General features: G+C 41.0%; 1 long non-coding RNA gene across 1 annotated transcript in view; it reads left to right on the forward strand.

Annotated features, from left to right (window-relative positions):
• LOC308072118 overlaps window positions 1-18183 on the forward strand; it is a 49394-nt gene extending 31211 nt beyond the window's left edge. Inside the window, exon 2 of the long non-coding RNA XR_013931503.1 lies at window positions 414-18183. This is a non-coding gene — a long non-coding RNA (uncharacterized lncRNA). The remainder of the gene's footprint in view (window positions 1-413) is intronic.
• The last annotated feature ends 2817 nt before the right edge of the window (window positions 18184-21000 follow it).

Genomic DNA, 21000 nt, shown 5'->3' on the forward strand with positions numbered 1-21000 from the left:
TTAGAACTACATTAAATTATCCACTACAAAAGCTATGTCTGCAAAAAAAACTGCAGAAGCTTTTTTTTTTTTTCTTTTTTCTTTTTTCTTTTTTTCCCCTTGAATTGCGTGAAATCTGTTGCTTGGTAATTACTATCTTTAAAGTAGTGGTGTAGCATAGTGTAGTATTCATCAATGCTTTATATGTCCCTGCACGTAAAGATTACAAGGTGATTCATCCTTAAGCTTGGGGTTTTCAGATGTAAATCTGTTTCTGTAGAATGGATCCAGTCTAAAATACAGACTAACTTTTTCAAAATGTCAAAATTCTTATTTTAGAATCATGCTTTGTGGGAGTTCCTAACTAAGGCCTTGTTCCCTCAGACTTCTCCATTTCAGTCTTTGGACCTAATGTAACTTCATTCTCTTGACAGGAGCCCGTGAAAGTACGAGTCTGCCAACAAGGAGTATAACGCAGCTAAAACCTTCCCTGAAATGTGCTGCTCCGGGGCTGCTTTCGGATCATACTAACGTCCACACACTTGCTACTTAGGACACTTGCTATGGATTTAGATGAGCAAACCAAGTGGAATGTGGTCCAGAATGTACCCTAAAATCAGGTGGACAGTGTCTGTATCATGCAAATAGCAAGTATTCCTCAGTGTAGGTCATAGGTTTCTCTCTTTTAATCAAATCACTAAGTATGCAAATGAGAAAAAATGTAAATCCAACATACTTGTGAAATCTGGAGGGAAAAAAGTTTGGTTAAACTCCAAGCTCCGTGAACTTCTCTTTTTCACTTTGAGTGAATGACATTCAAATTTTGAATAAGTAAAGCATTAAACAAAGCACATTCACTTTTTACGGCAATGCTGTCTAAGTTTTTTGGACAACTAAGAAAACCAAAAAGCATAACCAGTTTTGCCTCTCCTTCCCATCTTTTTCCCTTACTGGTGGTGTGACTAACACAACTCCTTAGTGAAGGGCTGCAAATCCTGCAAGGGAATATAGCAAAACTTTTTTAAAACAGTTCCAACCTACCCTTACCTTTCTGAAATCTTGAAAATACTCCCATTAATGGAGTCTTTTGTAGACTTTCTATCCTTTCCTACCAAAGCTGAAAGCTCTTGGTCTAAGTTACTTGACACTGACCCTTTTCAAACGCTCAAATAAAACATGTAACTATTTGCAGTTCCTGAGGCAACCACTGTAAATGGCAGTAACACAGAGCATTGCTGTAAGTTTACTGTTATGTCACTATGGTGTCCATATATAAAAGCAAACTACTGTTTTCTCTGGAGCTGTAATAAATACATTTTAAGGCACCCAGTTGCTAAGGGCGCTGATTGCTTTCAAGAAAGAACTTGAAAACACATTTTGCTGGCTACTGGGAAGGGGCCCAGGCAGCCCCGGGAGTCCCACCCCGGCATCCAGCAGCAAATCCTGCAGCGACTGCTTCTGCACCAGCTGGCAGAAAAAGAACTGGTCCATCCCCAGGCCAGCGCCTCACATCCAGCGGGGGTCGGTGCCAGGGCAGAAGGCAGGCCTGATGGTGGGAGACCAGAAAAGCCACCAGTGTTCCTGGATGGACCCGCTCACATGGTGTCACAGCTCCCCACCGGTTATCAACTCCGACGGCTTCCACTGCCCCTGTTCAGCAAGCAGTTGAGCAATGGGACCCCTGACTTTTGGGGGCTATCATAGCAAAGCTTCCAGCTTGTCATGTGTATCTTTGAATGCGTGCACTCTCAGGTGAGCTGTTGGGATCCGGAAAAAAATCTGAGGGTGCTACTTCAAAATTTAGTGCTGCAAGGATTCCTGCTAGCTCTTCTCTAGGTGCTTTTTTAATGTGATGTTTTCACAAAGATAGTTTAACACAAAAAATTAGTAATAACACATTGGCTCTGATTCCAGCATTTAGGCCATTTTTAGATGTGTAAATGCAGTGGCAAGAAGCTCTACTCAGGAAAGCCTTCGTGTTAAAAAAACTCTCCGTGGCACTAGGTGTGTCAGCATCTGACTCCATACAACACATCCCACCATCCCTCATAGCATTGGGTCTTCAGAGATGAGCTGAAGTGCAGAGCCAGAAGTGTCTCTTCTCTGGCAGGACCAGTTCTTGAGGATCCTGCTGACTGGTGTTAGTTCAAACAATCTGCAGGCTGCTTTTGCGTTTCTTATATTTCCTTCCCAGCAATCTTCCAGCAGAGCAGTTTGTGTGAGACCCCTCACTAGGTGAGGAAAGAGGGCAGAGGAAAAAGTGCCAGTGCACTTTTGCTGACAAGGAGCTTGGAGCTCTTCCCTTAGCCCATGTCAGAAGAGTTTCTCAGGTCCTCATGGATAAATGTGTACTGCAAGGACAGGACACGTGTGGTTGCTGGTGCAATTTGGAGCACAGGGCCCTGTATATGTTGCACCTTTCCACAGTCAGACAGGTAGAATTCCGTTTCTCTTTCTTTCTTTCTTTGGTCTAAACATACTCCTCAAAAATGCATTAATTGCCCTGATTTCTTTCCTGGGAAAATAAGAGAATTGTTTGCCCTCGTATTCAGAAATTCTTAATGTTTCAAGCAGGTTCCGTGGGCAGATTAAAAAAAATAATCAAGTGCTAACTCACATCAAAGTGTATTTCATGGGATGCAGTTACCATCAAGGTGCTGTTGTTTATCTTTTAAAAAAATTAAAGCTACTAACTCACCAAAATTTTTCTTACTTTTCACATTACTATAAGGTAGGAGCTGGTGAGAGTGAGTAGCTATTCCCTTTTCAGAAACTGTCCTTAAAAATCTCAGGAGATGTGGACATGCATTTATTCAAATTTACCTGAATGTTGCTCCTGTCATACCCGTATGTAGTTTCCTGATGCAACTGGAGTATTTAAAGAAGCAGAAGTAATCTTTCTTATAAAACACATCTTTCAGTCCTCTATCTTTGCTTTTACTCACCTGGGTCTGCGCCTTCTAAAGCTTTACTTTACTATAGATAAAGTGCTTTACTTTAACACTGTAGCATGCTATCCCTTCACAGGCAGTGTAATACAGTTTTAAAGAGAAAACAGAAAATGCAAGTATAAAATCATTATTTTAAAAAGTTCTACATCTAAGAAACTACCACAAAAATAAAGGCTCAGAAATAAGAAAGTGCTATCCCATAATTCCTTCTCTTTTGTGTCTTTTTCTTCTGTTTGGGCATCACTATTTTCCAGGGTCAGAATCCTGAAACCCAGCTCAGACCTGGCCATGCCTTCATCTTCCCTGGTTCACCTGCTTTTGCATGAAGTTGTTTCTAGGAAGACCCTCAACTGAGGCCCATGGTCCACTAAGGCTGCACAGGGAAATAACAATAACTGATTTCCCCAGTAACACTGTAGGCAGCCAAGACCCATCTGAAAGTAAACACCCATTTAAATGTCTGCAATTTCACTTTAAAAAATTCAGAAAGCTTACAATTCCTGCAAAGCAAACCAAACACACCTGAAGCTGTAAGTGATGGGACACTTCTAAGTGATAATTTAGTGTCTGTAGATGCAGATCTGTACTCCTGCAGATGCTCTACATGTAAATAAGAAATTTCTCCTTGCCTCTGAATGATAAACAGCACAATGCATGGCGCCCTGGCCATACAAATCCTTTTTACAGCTTTAGCAGTCTTTCCAACAAAATTGCACCATCTAAGTTTCTGGTCTATTTGGAAAACACAAGACTATATTTACACATTTGCATCATCTTAATTTTCTTTCAAAACCCAGCAGAAGGAAGAACATACAGAGACCTGACTGCTGTCCCCATGGTATACTTCTGACTCACCTGCCAGAAGGGACAGAGCCCTGCCCTGTTTGCTCAGCCAGCTCCCCAGCTTCAGAGGTCAGTCTGCTGAACGCCCTCTGGACTCTGCCAGCTGCGGTAAGGCCGCGTGAAATTATTGCAGTCGCTCCCGTCTCGGTTAATTCACAGTGCTGTACAAAGTTTTAGTGAGGTTAAAACTTGTTCGCCAACGACTGGAGCATTCAGGGCACAAAAAAAGTGAATATTTATCACCAGAGAAGGCAGAAAAAGACACAAGGAGGTAAAATTATGTTTAAGCGAGAAAGCAAAAGAAATCCAGGTCCTCACTAAAAATACTGCATAAGCCTGTACCTACCATTGAGCACAGATGTGCATTGCAGTGGCTGTGAGGAATGTAATTAATGCATGTGAAATGGGAGCGCAACCCACATCCAGCACAATACTCAGTCTCTGCCACAGTGCTACGGTGAATGGCAAGGCTACGGCTTATGCACTTGCAGCCTGCTTTTAAGAATGTAAAGCAATCTGAGGAGGCAAGGCAGCATTTCAAAAGCAATCAGTGCTCTAAAATATCGTGGCTCCTGAACAACTTTTGGAACTGTTCTGGGAGGGGGAGAGGGCATTGGGGTGAATGAGGTTGCTAAAAGTCCAAATGAAAGATGCTTACGGCTTTCTCATGTTTCCTTTCAACATTTGAAGACAGTGAAAGAAACTTTTAGCTAGCCACAGAAACACTGCTCTTAGCTTTTTCCTGTCCAGCTTCACATTTTCTTAGCATAAAAAGAACAAATTTTGAAAAAATGACCTTTTTTCTTTTTCGGTTAAAAATGGAAAAGTATGGGGCAATACATTCTTCTAGTGAGCAGAATTTCAAGCAGTATTTTTCTGTTATGCCCTTTTTGACTGAAAAAATACCCCTCTTGACTTGTTCCAGTGGGAAGCTAAAAGCAAGTTTGTGAAAATATAAGTATGCAGAAAAAATGATAGTAAAATGCTTAAGGGACCAATATGGCAAACAATTAGTTCAGCATATGTAGTGACATTCCAGGTAAGGGAATGCAAAAGAGATCGAAGCATTTTCTTGCAGCTTGTACAATTTCTGTGAGGAATAGTCTCAGGAAAACTGAGAGGACTTCTAAAGATCATTTTTAAAGTGCATGAATAGTTTTAGTACATGGACAATAAGATTATGTATTCTGAGCTACAAATGCTTTTGGCACAGCTAAAAACACAGTAGGAACCCAGTGGCTGATTATCTGGAAATCGAACAGTTTATTCGGCAAAGCCTGTTAGCATTTCTTACTATGTCCGGATTCAGCAAGTGTGGCAAAATCAGACCTTATATTAGGCAGCGTGTTAAAATTCAGCATGTTAAATAACCACCCACAGTAGAAACAAAGACAGATTTATGTTTTAATTACAATTCTTTTTATCACATTTTTTCTTCTGCCAGGAATTGAGAGGTAAAGGAAATTTAGTTTGTGCTTTGTGAACCATTCGACAGGACATATCTCATGTCCAGTTTGCTACGACAGACAAGATTTCAGTTGAGCTACTCCAGACCTGATGGTATTACCAGTGAGCGACCCAAGGCAGAAAGTCTACCTGCACTTCATTCCAAATGAAAGAAGACCTAAGAGCTGAGAGGAGTTACCAGAAGCATGTGTTCTAAGAGCAAGGAGTAGCACAAAGAAAGAACAAATTCAAGATGCAGAAAAGGGTATAAAGAATGAGATTAGTCTATCTGGAAGAATGCAGAACAGAATATGTAAGCGGGAAATAAAAGATATAGTCAGGTGTGAGATGACAAACACAGCCTTCTGAAGATAAAGTTAGGGAGTCTGAACGTTGTGATGTAATGTTAAGCCAATGAAAGAACCTCATCTGAGAAGGACAATTCTATTAAAAGAGCAAGATAAAATACAAAGTTAGAATATTCACAGCACATTACTACTAATTCATAGACTTATCAGTTCACATTTTCCAAGACATAACCAGATTCTGCTTCTGCTAAATGAAGGGGGAAACGGTATCTTATAACATTTAACAAAGATTTACAGAATGCCCACTGTGGCATATGCTTATGGAAGATGAGTGTAGTTAAAAGAGGCAAAGAGCCCCCAGGTAACCAGAAAATAATTATTTTGATATGGTTTTGGGGGTATAACTGTAACATTACCAGGCACCTGATTGAATTTCTGTGAACTGGAAAGGGATTTCCAGTTATTTTTCAAAACTCTACCTCTGACACATACTTTTCAGTGGCTTTACACAGGCTTAAAGTCCTGAGCTATAAACTCTTCTCACTCAGTGCAGGCATAATCTCCCAACAATGTAAAACATTAGCATTTAGCTATAGCAAGTTACTCACTGCAGAACCGAGGTATGCGATGGAAGTGAACCTATTCGAACAGTTGGAGTGGTCGTGAATTTTTGGTAATTTCAGATATCCAGATGTGAAACCCCTTCAATTTAAGACCAGATTTCTGCCAGACAAGCCAAAATTAGGCACACCCTAGATGTGTCAATAGGTGCCATGCTAAACCGCCCGAACTGGCAGGCAATTTTCATGTTTGGTGTGTACTGTAAAATGGCTTATACCCATAACACCACTTGTAACATTTGAATCCTTCTTATGTTTTTCACATCTTTCTGAGGACTTCAGAATATTTTGCTCATATTAATTAAATTTCATGATGTTTCAAGGATGACTTAGCTGACTGAGGCATCAGCTGACTACATTCTTCTTTTCAGGAGGATATTTTTCTCTTCAGACAGTGTTGAGTAATGGATCTACCCAAGTGATGGTGAGATCTCGGTAAACTCCAGCCAGTTTCCATTGTATCTGGGCAGTCCTCAGGCTTTGGCAGGTTTTCTCATATGTTTAATAATCCGCACCGCTTGCAGGAACTGAAGACACTGATCAGAGAGGACAACATTTGTACTAAAATTGTAAGTGAAATTTTTAACATGTTCTTGCAAGCTGCTAAGTGTTCTTTTAAAGTGGAAAAACCACTATTGAAAATTACAGGCAATAATCAGCTCCTCTGAGAGTTGTTTGTTTAACTTGGGTTTACTTTTAACAGGTGTTCCCATAAGCAGGAGAAACTTTATTCCCTGTTTTCATTTATTATTCCCAGATTTAATACTGGGATTTATAATGCGTTTCTTCAGACTAAATTGTGTTGTGCGCCGACTGACCTAGTACACAGAAAGAATTTGCTTCCTCTAGATCTGGTGCAATTTTTCCTTGTTATTTGATCTCAACTTTTGATCAATAACTTGATATCAACTATTTATTTGTTATTGTTGCACTGTTGAAATGATGGATTGGACAGCTATCTTTGAAGAGTCCTTTGTACAAATACAAGTAACACCAATATTCATCAAATTCAACACAGCAAAGAAGAAAGCCCACTTTTCATATGATATGAACAAATCACCTCTGGTAAAAGAGTCCAAGTTTTCAAAAGAAAATTACCATACTTAGGGTAAATGTTGCTGCTGCATTTAAACCCCAGCACGGACCCCTATCTGCTAAAGGAGAGAATGAGACTGCCAACAGGGTAATGTTACTTTGGCTGGCATTCAGCTGCTGACACCATGAGCTACATCTTTGCTCCTGGCAAGGCTTCACTATAAAGCTAGTCCAAAATAATATTTTATTTACACAGACACACTTTTCCCCCAACTCCTGAAACAACTCGGTATCCACATTCTAAGACAGCAACGAGGAACAAAGGGAAGGAGGCTTTTCTCTAGAGAGGACCTCGAATATAGCAGCAGATAAAATGTTCTCTTGCAAAGGTCTTGGCCTCGAGGAAAATACAGTGATGAATAACTGCCAACTCCAGCACCACCTATGCATAATGGATGAAATTAGGAGATGGTTTCTTACTGATCCTGGTACACTCTGCTTAAGCTGCTGGCTTTCTCAAGTGTGGGTGTTCCTGATTCTCTTGTTTATACACATAATATTTAGGAAAGCTGTGTCTTCCCAAGGGTCCAGTTTCTGTAACAGGGGTCAATGGTTCTTGAAGTCAATGGGATTTCAAAATAATGCTTAAAGATAAACACATGCTTTGGTACATTGCTCAGTCAGAGCCAAAATGAATGGTGCTGTTCAGCATTTCTAATCAATAAGCTCCCACGTTTTTGAGACATACAGTATCTGATTATGGTCTTTATCTGCTCTCTGCATTAAGAGTCTGTAAACCTTCCATTTGTCCTTTTGTTTTAGGGCTAAGTTTTTAGCTGAAATCCTGATCTGTTGATCCGAGAAAATATTCTGATATATTTAATAGCAAAAATCGAATATCCACTCTATTTTATTTACAGCTCACATTTGGCCTTTCAAAGGCCTCATTTCCAGAACCTCTCGCATTTTCTGCTACATGAACTCTTAATGAGTTCCAGTTGAAAGTGCCACAGATCCACATTTGGATCATTAACCCCCCCCCCGAAAGGTATGGTATGGCTTCCCCGAAGCCCCCACTCCACCCCGCTGCTCTAGCCTCCCCCCCTTTTTGCTAAATGCTGGCAATTTCACCAGCAGTCGGGCCGACCCACTATGTTTTAAAATCCTTTTAATCCTCTTTATAGTAACAGAAACATTTGAGACTGATCTTTGAAGGCTTTGTACAGTGCAGAACACCTGCGGCTTAACGCGCCATGCTAGCAAACACCCCGCATGAGTCTAATGCGGTCTGGCACGTCGGAGCACCGCTGCACAATGCCGCTGCAATAATGAGGCCGTACCGTCACCTCGGGACCCTTACCTTCACCGCTAAATCCACTGATCACAGGTGCCACTAACAATCGTTCACCGTGTTGACTGGACGCTGAATGCACGAATGCCCCTTCTGCACGGCATGGTCTGCTGCTGGGGCCAGGACAGAGCTCCCTTTCTGCTCTGCGCCCGGAGATGTGAGGGTTTGGCTAACCTGAAATACTGACTCAGATTCAGGCTTCCATCTCACAAAAATATCCTCGCTAACAGCCTGAAGCACCTGTGACTTTAGGCATTAAAAAAAAAAAAAAAAAAGTTTGCAAACATGCAGACAGGATGAATTTGGTAAGAAGTCAAGGTTCCAGGAACTTTTAAAGCCTTTTAGGAAATGTCACTACAAGCAATGTCATCTATTTCCTTGTGTTTCTCTGTTGTCTTTGAGATGTTAATCTTCAGTAGTTTATCTCTACATGCATCTTCTCTTTTAGAAGGACTCTGGTGTACCAAAATGCAAATTTATTAAACTGCTTCCTCAGAAACTGCTCTGAGAAGGACATAAGGAGAGAGAGCTAAGACATGAAGAAAAGCAACATATGCTGAAAGATGTAAACCCACAATTACATGAGGAAATCCGCTCTGGTATCTTATAGCCAATAAAAAAGGTAATTTAGTGCAGAGGACAGGCAAGGAGGCCACACAGGCATTTGTGATGGCTAAGAGCTCACTCGGGGGGCTCCACGGGAGGCAGGAGCTGCACATCGCTCGCTCTGGATTTCTGAGTTTACACTGACTGTTTTAATGAGCACAACCAACAGGCTCCTCTGACACATACTTCTCCAAACCAGCAGAAAGGGCTTTTTAAATTTTTTTAGCTTCCTGACAATACTGTAAAGTACATTTTATCAAGAGCATACATAAAATGCTTTGAGAACCTCAGAGGACACGGACCACAAAAGTGCAAAATGCAGCCGTGACAAAGGCTGCTAGCACTGGGTTGGGTCTTGAGACTGTAGGAACTGGTGGGGCTCCGGTTCTGTAGTGGAAGGGGGAAAAAAAGGTTTGTCTGTTTTATGTACTGCTGACAAGCATGACACTAGTTATCCCGGGGAGAGCAAATGTACATCACATAGGAAGGCAATAAAGAATTTCGGCTGGTTGTCAGTGTTCCCTTCACATTCCCTCCTCAGCTTTGAAAAATGTAGGAGTCAGATGTTCCCAAACTGATAATGGCTCACCCTGAAAATTAATTTTCATTACAAACTGAGTCGGCTTAGAAGATGATTGTTTTAGTGAGAAACAGCTATAAAATGCCAACTGCATTTGACCTCTTAAATTCTCAGTTCACCAACACGTGATTAATAATAAATAATAATTTATTTCATAAAGCACTCTTAAACCGCCACTAAAATGTTTTAATGAATCTTTACTGGCTTGAAACTACCTTTGAACAGAAAATATTAAGGAGCTTGAAATAAAATGGAAAAGTAATAAAGTATCAGGCTACATTTTGCTTTTATTTACACTGGTGAAAATATGGATTTGCACTTCTAATCCACTTTTATGTAAACCTACAATCTTTTTCCCCTGGATATTTTCTTGGAAGAAAAAAAGTACTTCAGTTTTGCCAGTTTAGCCAAGTAAATTCCCACCAAAACTAACTTAGGGATGACAAAAAAATAAGGTTAGGTCTACATTTTTCCGGGCACTCCAGAAAGATTTTTATGTCTCCTGTGACTTGCACCAGTAAATGGGTTTCCAGGAAATAGGGTGGTCTGCTCGCTGCCGAGCCTCCGTGCTCCTCTGCCAAAGGGCGTGACAAGCTTTGGAGCGACCATGGCTTCCACTGGAAAAAGTTTTTTAAGATTATACATTTGGGATTTTTAAAGATTATCTAGCAAAATGTGCATCCAAACTTTTCCATTTCCAAGCTGCAAGGTGGCCCTGAGTTAGTCGTTAAGAAAAGGAGCTGAACTGTCAATATCATGTGATTTCTCACCGGTTTCATCAGCTGCCAGAGGTGCTCCAGATCACAGAGGGTTTGATTCAGAGATCTCTCCCTTTTGTTTTTGGTTGGAGGTCTATGGTCATGTCCTTTACATGCTCAGGGTTGAAATGCCTTTTTATATTGACAGCCGTATAGTGTAAGACCCAGAAACTCCTATGAACTTTCCAAAACAGAGCTCAACGCTTTTGTTTGGAAATCGCTTAAGATAAAGTTTCCTCTTCCGAGGACCTCCACCTCCACCTCTAGATTTCCCTTTGATAAACGTAATTGCTGACGAAACCCTATTTTCTGATGCACGAAGTATAAAAATGAATATTTTCAGCCAGCTGTAGCTGAAAACACGAGCAGCAATCTGGGCCAGGCAGAGAGGAGCAGCACTTCCAGCTGAGCCAGGAGGCGGGGGTTTCAGCTACCCCGTGTAGACGAGCCCCATAACACACAGCCCTTCTGCCTCTGTGTGTCACAGCCAGTGCTGCAAACGCATCTCCACGCTAAGCAATGACTGACATGCTGTTCAGTGCAATCTCAAAGCCTCCTGCTTTCAAGCTATCTGGAGGAATGTGCACACATGCTTACATAAACAAAGGGGTAGTTTTGAAAGTATACCTTCGTGCCGAGCTATAGCTTTTACCAATTTTCTTCTGCAGTTGCTATGGAGTCTCTGCTGAATTGTACACCATAGCGTTCAGGTCACTGGAGCTGCTACCCCACACGGGTCCGTCATCTCAAAGAGCTATTGTATTAAGTTGACATCTGTGAATGGCAGAGAGAAATGAGATGAAGATAGATTTATTTCACTGTGATTGTATTTCTCGTATTTTCTCATTGAAGGAGTACCTAAATGGCAGAACTTTGACTGGAAGGAAATGAGATATCAAAGTACAGAAATCAAAAAGCAATTGTGTGCTTCTTTATGTGGAGTTCTGGTTCAGTTTAGGAAACAACTTGGAACATAGCGATGCAAATCACTAGCAGTACATCTCTTTTAATAATCTATGAGAAGCCTCACCAAATCCACAGGAAATTCAGATCAGAGTCTAAATTTCACAACACAGGTCCTTCCACTGATGCAGTAGTATACAATAGAAACACACACTATGAGATGAATAAAAATCTGTCAAACTCCTGCCTGATATTCAAGATCATACACTAAGAAGGTGGATAAACTCTGTCCTGCCCACATTAGAACCAGAAAAGTGTGATTAATCTCTATGTACTCCCCCACCATGCCATCTCATACCTGGAAATTAAGGAGATAAGGAAAAGGGGGTGAAAGTGATGTTTCTGCACTCTTCCTCCTTGTTTCAGGGGCTTTGAAAAGCTCATAGTTTAACCAGATTTCTCTCTAACTGAAATGACTAGCCTTCCTTCCATATTTAGAGAGCTTGACGGCTTGTTTCTTTAATATAGTTGCTCTGAGGATCTGTCAATTTCCTAAGCTCCTTTCCCTTAGACTTCTTTTTCTCCAACCATAATTCCGAGTGTTTTTATTTTACAAGTGAAAAAAAAGTCTCAATTGATCTAAAGAAAGGCAGCCTTTTAGATTAACCAAGTTCTCAGCTGTGCATATAGGAATATTTGTAGATATGTATCAAAACATGAGCATCAACCATCAAATTCAGGCACGATATCATGTAGCTGATGTTAGAGTGAATCCGTATTATTTTTCTAACTAAGACCATGAGAAACATTCACAATAAAACCACACAATACAAACACAGAAATTTAAATCATGCTCCTTGAAAAGCTTGCCAAGGTTCATGAATCTTTTGAACCAACCTGGGCCTATTTTGTAATGAACACAAAAAATGATTTTGTATTGAAACCAGGTGGAACTCAGAGTTTTTTGTTATTTGGGGTTGATTTGGACTTGAAACCCGAAGCTGAAATCAAAGGAAGGAACCCAAAAGCCATTCAGCTGAAGAAAATCTTTCTGATATGACCAGTGAGAAATCACATATTTTCCTTTTTTTTAAAGTGAAACCATCAAGGAATGTACGCCATTAGACTGTGAATGATATGGTATGATTGCACACGTGGTTGTGGAGCGCTCTGAAGGAAGGCACAGTAAGGGGAACATAAGTAGCTGACACATCTCATGCATGAAGAGACTCCATATGTATCAGTGAAGGACATACGTCCTCCTGTTATCTGCGGGATATAATCACGACAGACAAGATTCTGAAAGTCCAAAATTCTGTATTGCCATCATCAGAGAGAACTATAAGCTGTCACTTGTGATAGCGAAACAAGGAATAAAGGTTTTGTTGTCCCTGTGAGATGCTGAGCACTCAGGTTGTCCTAAAAGCAGGAGCCACTGGTGGCCATTAAATCTGTAATAATACGATTGTGGGCTTGTACTGTTATAGAAGGTACATTAAAAAGGAGGTAGTTTTGTCCAGTTGGAGACCTCTAAACTTGTTGTCCAGAAGTCTGGACTCTGCTAGAAATGTACTCCCTTTGGTCTCAGTTTCTCATTCTACAAAACAGGTTGCATGATGCAAAGCAGATTTTGTAAGGCATTTTAAGATCCTTACAAAAAAGCACAGTCTAAAAGATGCCATATATATGCTATATATTGTAAATATATATATTTAATTATGTATATCTATAAAAAAATAGTAAAAACCTATAATATGTAATTTACAGTTGCTAAGGTAAATACTCAGATGTTCTTTATGGATAAGAGAAGGAAGAGGAACTTATAAGCAAATGTTTTTTGTCTTTCTTGAAAGACATGTGAGAACAGTGGCTTTTTTTAAAAAATGTACGTGAACAACTAACAATCCACAAATGAAACAACATCTTCTGAAGCAGCTTCGTTTATGAAGGCAAACTAGTAGATGAACAAAGAGCTGATTGAAGAAGATTTGGAGTTTAAAACTATTTCCACCAGAAATTATATTTTTTCACGAGCTCCTACATTAAACGAGAACTTTAAATATGTCTTTGAACAGTAACTGTTGCACATTTTACAACACAGGAGAAAGCAAGGCCAAATTAAAGCCTGCTAAATTTTCGGTACCGTGACACCCTAAAGTGAAGGCTCCGGAGAACAGTTCAGTTCATTGCTACAAAAGCAAACACATGAGAGAAATACTCTTTGGATCCTTTTCCTACCACACACAGCTAAAGACACATGGATGTGGGAAAGGATTTGATAGAGTTTTTGAAAATTTTAGCAACATGATTCTAAAAGGTAAAAGGTGTTTCTAAAAGGTACTGGATTAAGACATCTCTTGAGATGGCAAAGACCCTGCCAGCCCAATTTTCCCACATTGTCTCCTGGGTAGCCTGCAGGTCCACCTAGCTAGCAGAAGGAAGCCAAATCCATTAAATTCATTTCTTTAAAACATTCAAAGAGGAACCTGGTGACCCATGTTGACCTTCATATCTCAATCTCTGCAGAGTTTGTACCAGGCTCAAATCAAAGGGTGCCCTTGCCTTCCAGTTAGGCGGGACCAACTGCCAGTTATTATAATTCCCAGTGTGTTTCTTTTTCTTAGATATTAATTTCTGGATCCAAAGTTCTCCCAAACTCTCTGTGTTCAGATCAGCAGCTCTGGTTCACGTCCACCTCTTTACACAGTGATCTTACTTGCTTAAAAGGATGAAAACAAAGAACTTGCCAATATAAAATGATCAAAGCTGGTGGAAAATATTTGGTTTTAATATCATTGGTGAAAGGATTTCATCAGTCTCCCTCTATAACTAATAGAGATAAGAAATCAGATAGACTTTGTGTATTTAAATGGAAGGAACCAGATAGAAGCAATTAATAGAGATAAGAAGAGTAACTTACTGCATGCAGTCTGGCTTCATGCTGAGCCGATACACTAAAGCCAGAGGAATGATTTTACATTTGCAGTTTTGCAGCTTTTAACACATGATGTGATCAAAGCACTTTTCAATCCAAAAAGTGAATGTTAGGGCAGCACAACTGCATTGCATTTTCTCTAAGGGAGGTGACCTACGGGCTGTTTTGGGTTCCTTTATCACACCGTGACCTTCTGCACAACCTGGGATAGCTTGACAAGGAGATAAGAGTGAGAGGATCCCACATAACAGTGATGTGTCTCAATCCTCCCAGTTATCCAAGTACATTATCATCAAGCCCCATGTGTATAAACATCCGAGGTGAGCATTCACTCAATTTGGTATCCAATTAGCATTAGCAGATGTGTGATGAACTGTGGAAACAACAACAGTAATTTTTACTTCCATGACTCTGCCGATCTGCCTCCCAGGCTGTTTTCTTATTGTTTTGAGTAGTTTCCGTCCTCCCTTCCCCAAGCCATGTATTTCCATATCCTTTTTCTCCCTCCTTCCTTGTACCAAATGGGGAACAGCTACGCAGCTGAGCTCTGCCCGAGGGGCACAATGCGGGAGCAAATGGTTGGCAGCTGGGGACAGAAACTTTAAAAGGAAATAGCAAGGTAATCCTGTAAACTGATTTACTGAGTCCTTCTCGGAATACAGAAGAGAAATGAAAAGTGACAGTTTAGAAACTTCATTATTTTAAGCCAGCCTTATGAAGGTTTGATTAATTTTTTTGCATTTGGTGTTATCTATACTGTCAGTGCAGCAGTAACAGCTCCCAGCTGTTCTTGCCACCCCGCTTCTCAAAATGGAGGAGAACCGTGGGGGTGGGGGGAGCTGTCATTTTTGTTGTGTTGTTTTGGGGTTTTTTTAATAACAACGATCTCCTATGCTCACAAACAAGACCAACACAACAGGCACGAGTCTTCACTCACACGTACTGCACAGTAATGAGAAGAGGAAAGTTCAGGACAGTGACTGTTTTGCTGGAAAACAAAAGAACTAACAAACTACACAAAGCACACAGAAGGATTAAAAAGAACCCCTCTGATTCAAAGCAAATATATTTATTTGGATTTTAAAATGAATGTATTTTTACTGCATTCCTTCTCTTCTGGGCTCACTTTCCATAAACATGCTAGTGAATGAACTTCATAAACAGGAATACTTGCTAAAAGCTAATTTTAGAGACTGAATTTTCAACTGTTCTCCAAAAGCAAATTCCAACCCAAACTTTAATATGAATCTTACACTTTGCAATGCAATTCAGGCATGTTTGGCTCACATATGACGGCTACTGCTGACCCAGCTATGGCAAGTGCCATCCCCAGCCTCCTCCCCATCCCTGCTCCCTGCCACTGCCGCCGCTGAAGGATGCTCTCCCAAGCACCAAGCCCTGCCGGTTCAGCTCTGCCTCCCTTCGCTCTCTAGCTCAGCTCTATGATATGGTTAGGGTTTAAAAAATAATGTGAAATCTATTACAGTTTGGCATTTTTTAAAAATGGAATTGCATAGAACCAGGCCAGGGACTAAAGAAATTCCTAATTAATTATTTAACCCAGCAGATCTGACAGGACAGTAAGTTCTCGCAGAAAGGAATGGACAAGCAGTTGGGAACGGCCTGAGCGTGGTAACACTTAGCACAGGTCAGCAGCACTTTGTTACTTTGTCTGATTGCACGCTTAGAAATATGAACTTCTTGGTGGGTTGTATAAGCCATTTCTTTGGGGAGCACAGCTAAAACCATCTGACAAACTCTGTGCAGCACCGTGCAAAATGAGTTTTTCCCTAATGGGTGTTTTGCAAATGCATTTAAAATGTTGATTTTGCTAAGAAACAAAGGAAGAACATAAACCATTACGTTAAGAGTAAACATGTGAACTTAAAGCGTCAATGCTGGTGGATAAATTGCTATTAACTAGTTGTCCAGCTCTAAAAAAAAAGATTGCTTCAATCACCTCTCATGGGTTGCTGGATCAACTGTTCTCCATTTCCACAAAAAGTAGATAAATGGCCAACTGCTGAAAATCTGCACACACCTTAGTGTCCCCAGAGAGTCAAGAAGCAACATATCTTCTGTTCCACCTCAGGCTCATCTCTAATAAGAAGGTTAAAAATTAATCTACCAAAAGGGATAGAGACATCAAGCAATAAAAGAAATTTGAAAGCAACACAAGAAGTTTGCAATGAAACCACAACTGTGAGAAAGTTAAAGGAAGTGAAATCCCAGCTCTGCTTCTAACTCACTGGGTGGTCTTGGGCAAGCCACAAAGGGACATATTTTGAACATCTTATACTAGTAACCAGCTCCTTACAAAGCATTTCTGCTTAACATTGCAGTCCACAAAACTTGCACTTGAATTATGGAAACAGCCTGAATATGGGTCTACTTATATGAGGACAAGTTTTGCAGTCTGCTCCTGGAGCTCTCTTTGCCTCCATCTATCCATAAAAAGCAGACAAAATCTCCTACCACCATGAGAATGGTGTTGCTGGGATTGAGTCTAATTAGTTAACGTTTGCACAGATTTTGGAAAATGTAAAGTGTGAAGTAAGTGCTATGCAGCTGGAGCAGATGTAGTTTAAACCTAATCTCCCAGCTTTGAATTTGCAGGCTTTTTAAGTAGCTGCAGCCTGTGTGTGAAAAGAGAATAAAGGACTGTCAGGATCTCCTCTCTAGTAGGACCAAAGCCTCTATAAAAGAACACAGCACATGCTATTTTGACTTGTATTTCTGTTTCCCTGCCGCGTTATCAAGAGAGCGGGCTGCCACAAGCCACAGACATTGCTCTACAAATCTTTTAGTGTGCTGGGAAGTCCCAAAGATAGCTGCGCACCACACCACTGTTATTACATAGTGTGGGTCCAACAGCAGTACATTTCACATATTCCAAATCTTTTCCATACATTTGGCACTGCCATACCTTAGTCCCCTAGATTTTGCTCCACCTTTCTTGTTTCCCTAATATGGTTAATGCTACCCAGCTGTTTGCAGTCAGCTTTAAAAACTATAACTAAGTTAGCATTCCTGCTGAAGCTTATTCCCTGAGTATGTATTCTCTACATTACTGATGTTCTCCATGCACTTCTCGACATTCAAGTATGGCTTCATTTTTATTTGCACAGTGTTATGTTTCAAAAAATAACAGTCATTTGAAAAAAGGACAGATGGGCCTGAAGAAAAGCTCTGGATCCAAACAGTCCCTGGATGCTGGAGAAGTTTACATCCAGGCTGGATTAGAAATGTGCAAGTAAACCCCATCACTCGTCAGATTCCCTGTCCTTCGGTTAAACTGTGAGTTCTTACAGCATGTATGCCGTAGCAATGGTAAACCATGACCTTCCCTAATGATAAATTAGGAGGAGAAGTTCATTGACAATTATTTAATACAACAATTAAATGTTTAAACTCCAGAGTTGAAATCCTGTTCTGCACAGCTTGCGCTCCAGCAATGCATTTAGGCATTTTTAAATGAATCTTGGTTTTCACCTACCCTGTAAACACTGGGGTGGGGAATCCCCCTGGAATTAATTAGTTAATTGGCAGGGCACTGTGTAACCTGCAGAGCTCCTGCACCAGGACCACACTCTGGGGGGGCTCCGGGTGCAGCCCCACGGCCATCCCGGGCAGTACCGCTGCTGCGGCTTTCTCCCCCCGGGACAAACACCCAGGTTTGTCATTAGGCCCTTCTAAGGTGGAATATTACCTTGGGTTGCTGGTTCAGATCTTTCAGTATTGGCTCCTAAAGAAAATACACGTTTTGGTAATACCATGGTGTCAGAATGTATGATTTTCTTGGAAAGTGGTAATTTAAAGAACCTCCCAGTATTTAATGTGGCCCTACTTGGATTTCCAAATCTAAAAATATATATATATATATATATAATAATAATAATAAATTATTTAACCTCCACAGCATCCCTCTGCCTTGGTAAATATATATCTTGAGTGTGGCTTACAGACATTTCTTTGACAGGACTGTCCACCCCTCCTGTGCCTGACTCCTATGAATTTCTTCCCCTTCCTTGTTCACTATCATTTGCACAAAACAAATTTCCTGCTCTATGCCGTGTTCAAAACCTGAGCCTGCGGTGAGCGTGTTTCCCACCTCCCGCTGTGCCCCGGGGGACTGGTGAGCTGAGTCAGCTGCGTGCGCTCCTGGGAAGGTCTGAACCCCTCTCTGAGAAACATCAGCCTAATGAGGGGGCAGGCGGGAGGGAATTAAAAATGCATCTGCACAGAACAAACCAGTCCCCAGCAAGCTCCTGCTGGCAGACTGCGTACTGGCCTCCAGTTCAGCAGGACATTTAAGCAGAGGCTAACTAATGATTTCACTGGTGGAAAGAGGAGTCCATGTGGGCTGAGAGTTCACTGCGTGCTGAAATCATTTGTTCAGTCAAGTTTCAAAGGCCTCCTCTGTCATCTGCGGCATTAAGGGTTGGATTATTAATTTAATGGAGTGGTTGTGCTATGCAAGGAAGTGGAAAAAATCTGCTTCCACCTTGGCCAGAGCAGTAAAGCCTGGAGCAGCTTTACATGGGTTTTTTTGTTGCTGTTAGCCCCTGCAAGAAGTAGAACTGTGTCCCTACTGCTCCTCATCCTGAGAAATGTCAGTGTCAGTCCTGGTATGATCCTGCCTCCGCTTTTTGCCAGTAGGAAATCACTGATTGCAGCAGACCTCTTGTTTATCCGTTGTTGATCCCAGCACAGCCTTCTCTCACAAGCCGTCAGTGGATCCAATACAAGCATCAGGAGTGCACAGCACTCAATGTGCACATTTGAGTTTCACATATTTAATGCCAGGCTTTGTTTGAGGGTCCTTAAGTGGGGGAAGGGCTCAATAATTATATGGGGGAGGGGGAGTTCATACTAATTTCATAGGAGGGAGATACTTGGAAAGCAATGGTACTGAAAGAGACCTAATGGACATTAAATTAGATATGAAATTTCCATCTGCTAAAATGGCAAAAAGCCTCATGCAAATATGGGATGCATTTACAGACAATTCATGTCACAAGCCAAAAAAAAGGAAACATTCTTTCTTCAAATGGCAAAGTACCAACAATGGCACAATACCTAGAATGCTACAGTCAGCTCTTGACATTTTTGTGTTCAAAGGGTACAGAGCAAATTAACAGAAATGAAGAAAGTCTGGAAGAAGAAGTCTATAAAAAGTGTTAAGTGACTGTGTGTGTGTGTGCAGGAGCAAGACACAGTCAATTCACGCATCGGCCCCAGAGCAGAGCCCGGGGACAGTCCAGCATAACCCAGGCTGCTTCATGTTTGCGTGAACCAAGCCCACCAAAAGGGACACACCTCCAATCCCAAACTGAAATGAATCCAAAGGTGGGGAGTCCCCCTCCACAAAACTGAGCAGGAGTAGAAGGAGATGAAAAATGAAGGCTTTACAGCAGGAAATGCTAGGAAAATAGAGCTGTTTTTTAAAGTGTTTACCAGAAACTGTATTCCAGCCTCCTTGTATAGAAAAGGAATCCAGAGATTTGCTCTGAAGATAGAGTCCTGAATTCATTGACCACAAACATTTGATGTGTGCAACTTTAATTACAACTTTCCAAAATAAAAAGAAGTGCCTGAAAATTCCAGGAAAATGATCTATTCTTTTCTTTTTTATCACTTTTAAACATAACCCATGCCTCCATTTCTTTCTGTGTTTGCCCCTACCACAATATCACGTCTCTGCACTTTTTCTCTGCTCCTTTTGTGGCCATTTCTCCCTCCCAACGAAATGGGGAATTCACAAGTACATACCGCTCCACTGCAGGGAGCCCAAATACTCCGACCCTACTGAACCCTGTCCTACCTTGACCTAAAGGTTTAATTGGTGTAGATATTTAAGTATAATCCAGTATTAGCATAATATGGGTGGTAATTAGTCTCATGTTTGAAGGAAGGATTACGTGCCCTGGCACCTTTCCTCGTGGCAATCCCTCTGGCAAAGCACAGTGGCACAGGGCTGTTTCCATTACTGTATATCGCAGCTTTGGAGATCTCTAGCAGAAACACAAGTTAAATGCATTTCTGCTATTATTTTATACTTAAATAAAGACTGTTAAGGCACAGGCAAACACCGTGCCAAAGGTGCTTTGGAGGCAAGGACATCTGACTCCAAGCTATTTTTGGACTTAGCATTTCGATCCAAAACCGAAGGCTATGACGTGCATTCTGACGAAATCTACACTTGACCTACTAATTATGAAAGTTATCACAGGATACATTGCTCACTAATAGGAAATAATAAATAACCATATCAACGCAAGACTGTTTCCTGTAGTGCTAATTGCACAAGAGAAACTCTTTCCAGTTAAAGGAAATGATCTATTCAAAGAGCATTAACATTTCTGGCCTAATTGATAAAATGGCTAACTGAGTGGGGTCAGGAAACTAAGTCCCTGTCCCTCCAAAGGATGGGGAAATGGGCTGTAGAGATGCTTCTGAGGTGGAGTTCTCACACTAGGGGTGACCAAACCTAATGAGCAGGATTTCCTTGGTGACCTGGCAGAGCTCAGGAGCAACCTGCAGGAATGTTGAATGGGTTCTGACATTAATATATGGATAGAGAGGAGAAATGTATTAAGACAAGCTTGTGAGTGGGAATCATCATGAAATTAGCATGCAACATCTTTGAAATGCCTGAGAAGAATTAAAGCATTTTGAGGAGATA

This window comes from Falco punctatus (genome assembly GCF_963210335.1).
Source record: "Falco punctatus genome assembly, chromosome: 12".
NCBI classification, from domain to species: Eukaryota; Metazoa; Chordata; class Aves; order Falconiformes; family Falconidae; genus Falco; species Falco punctatus.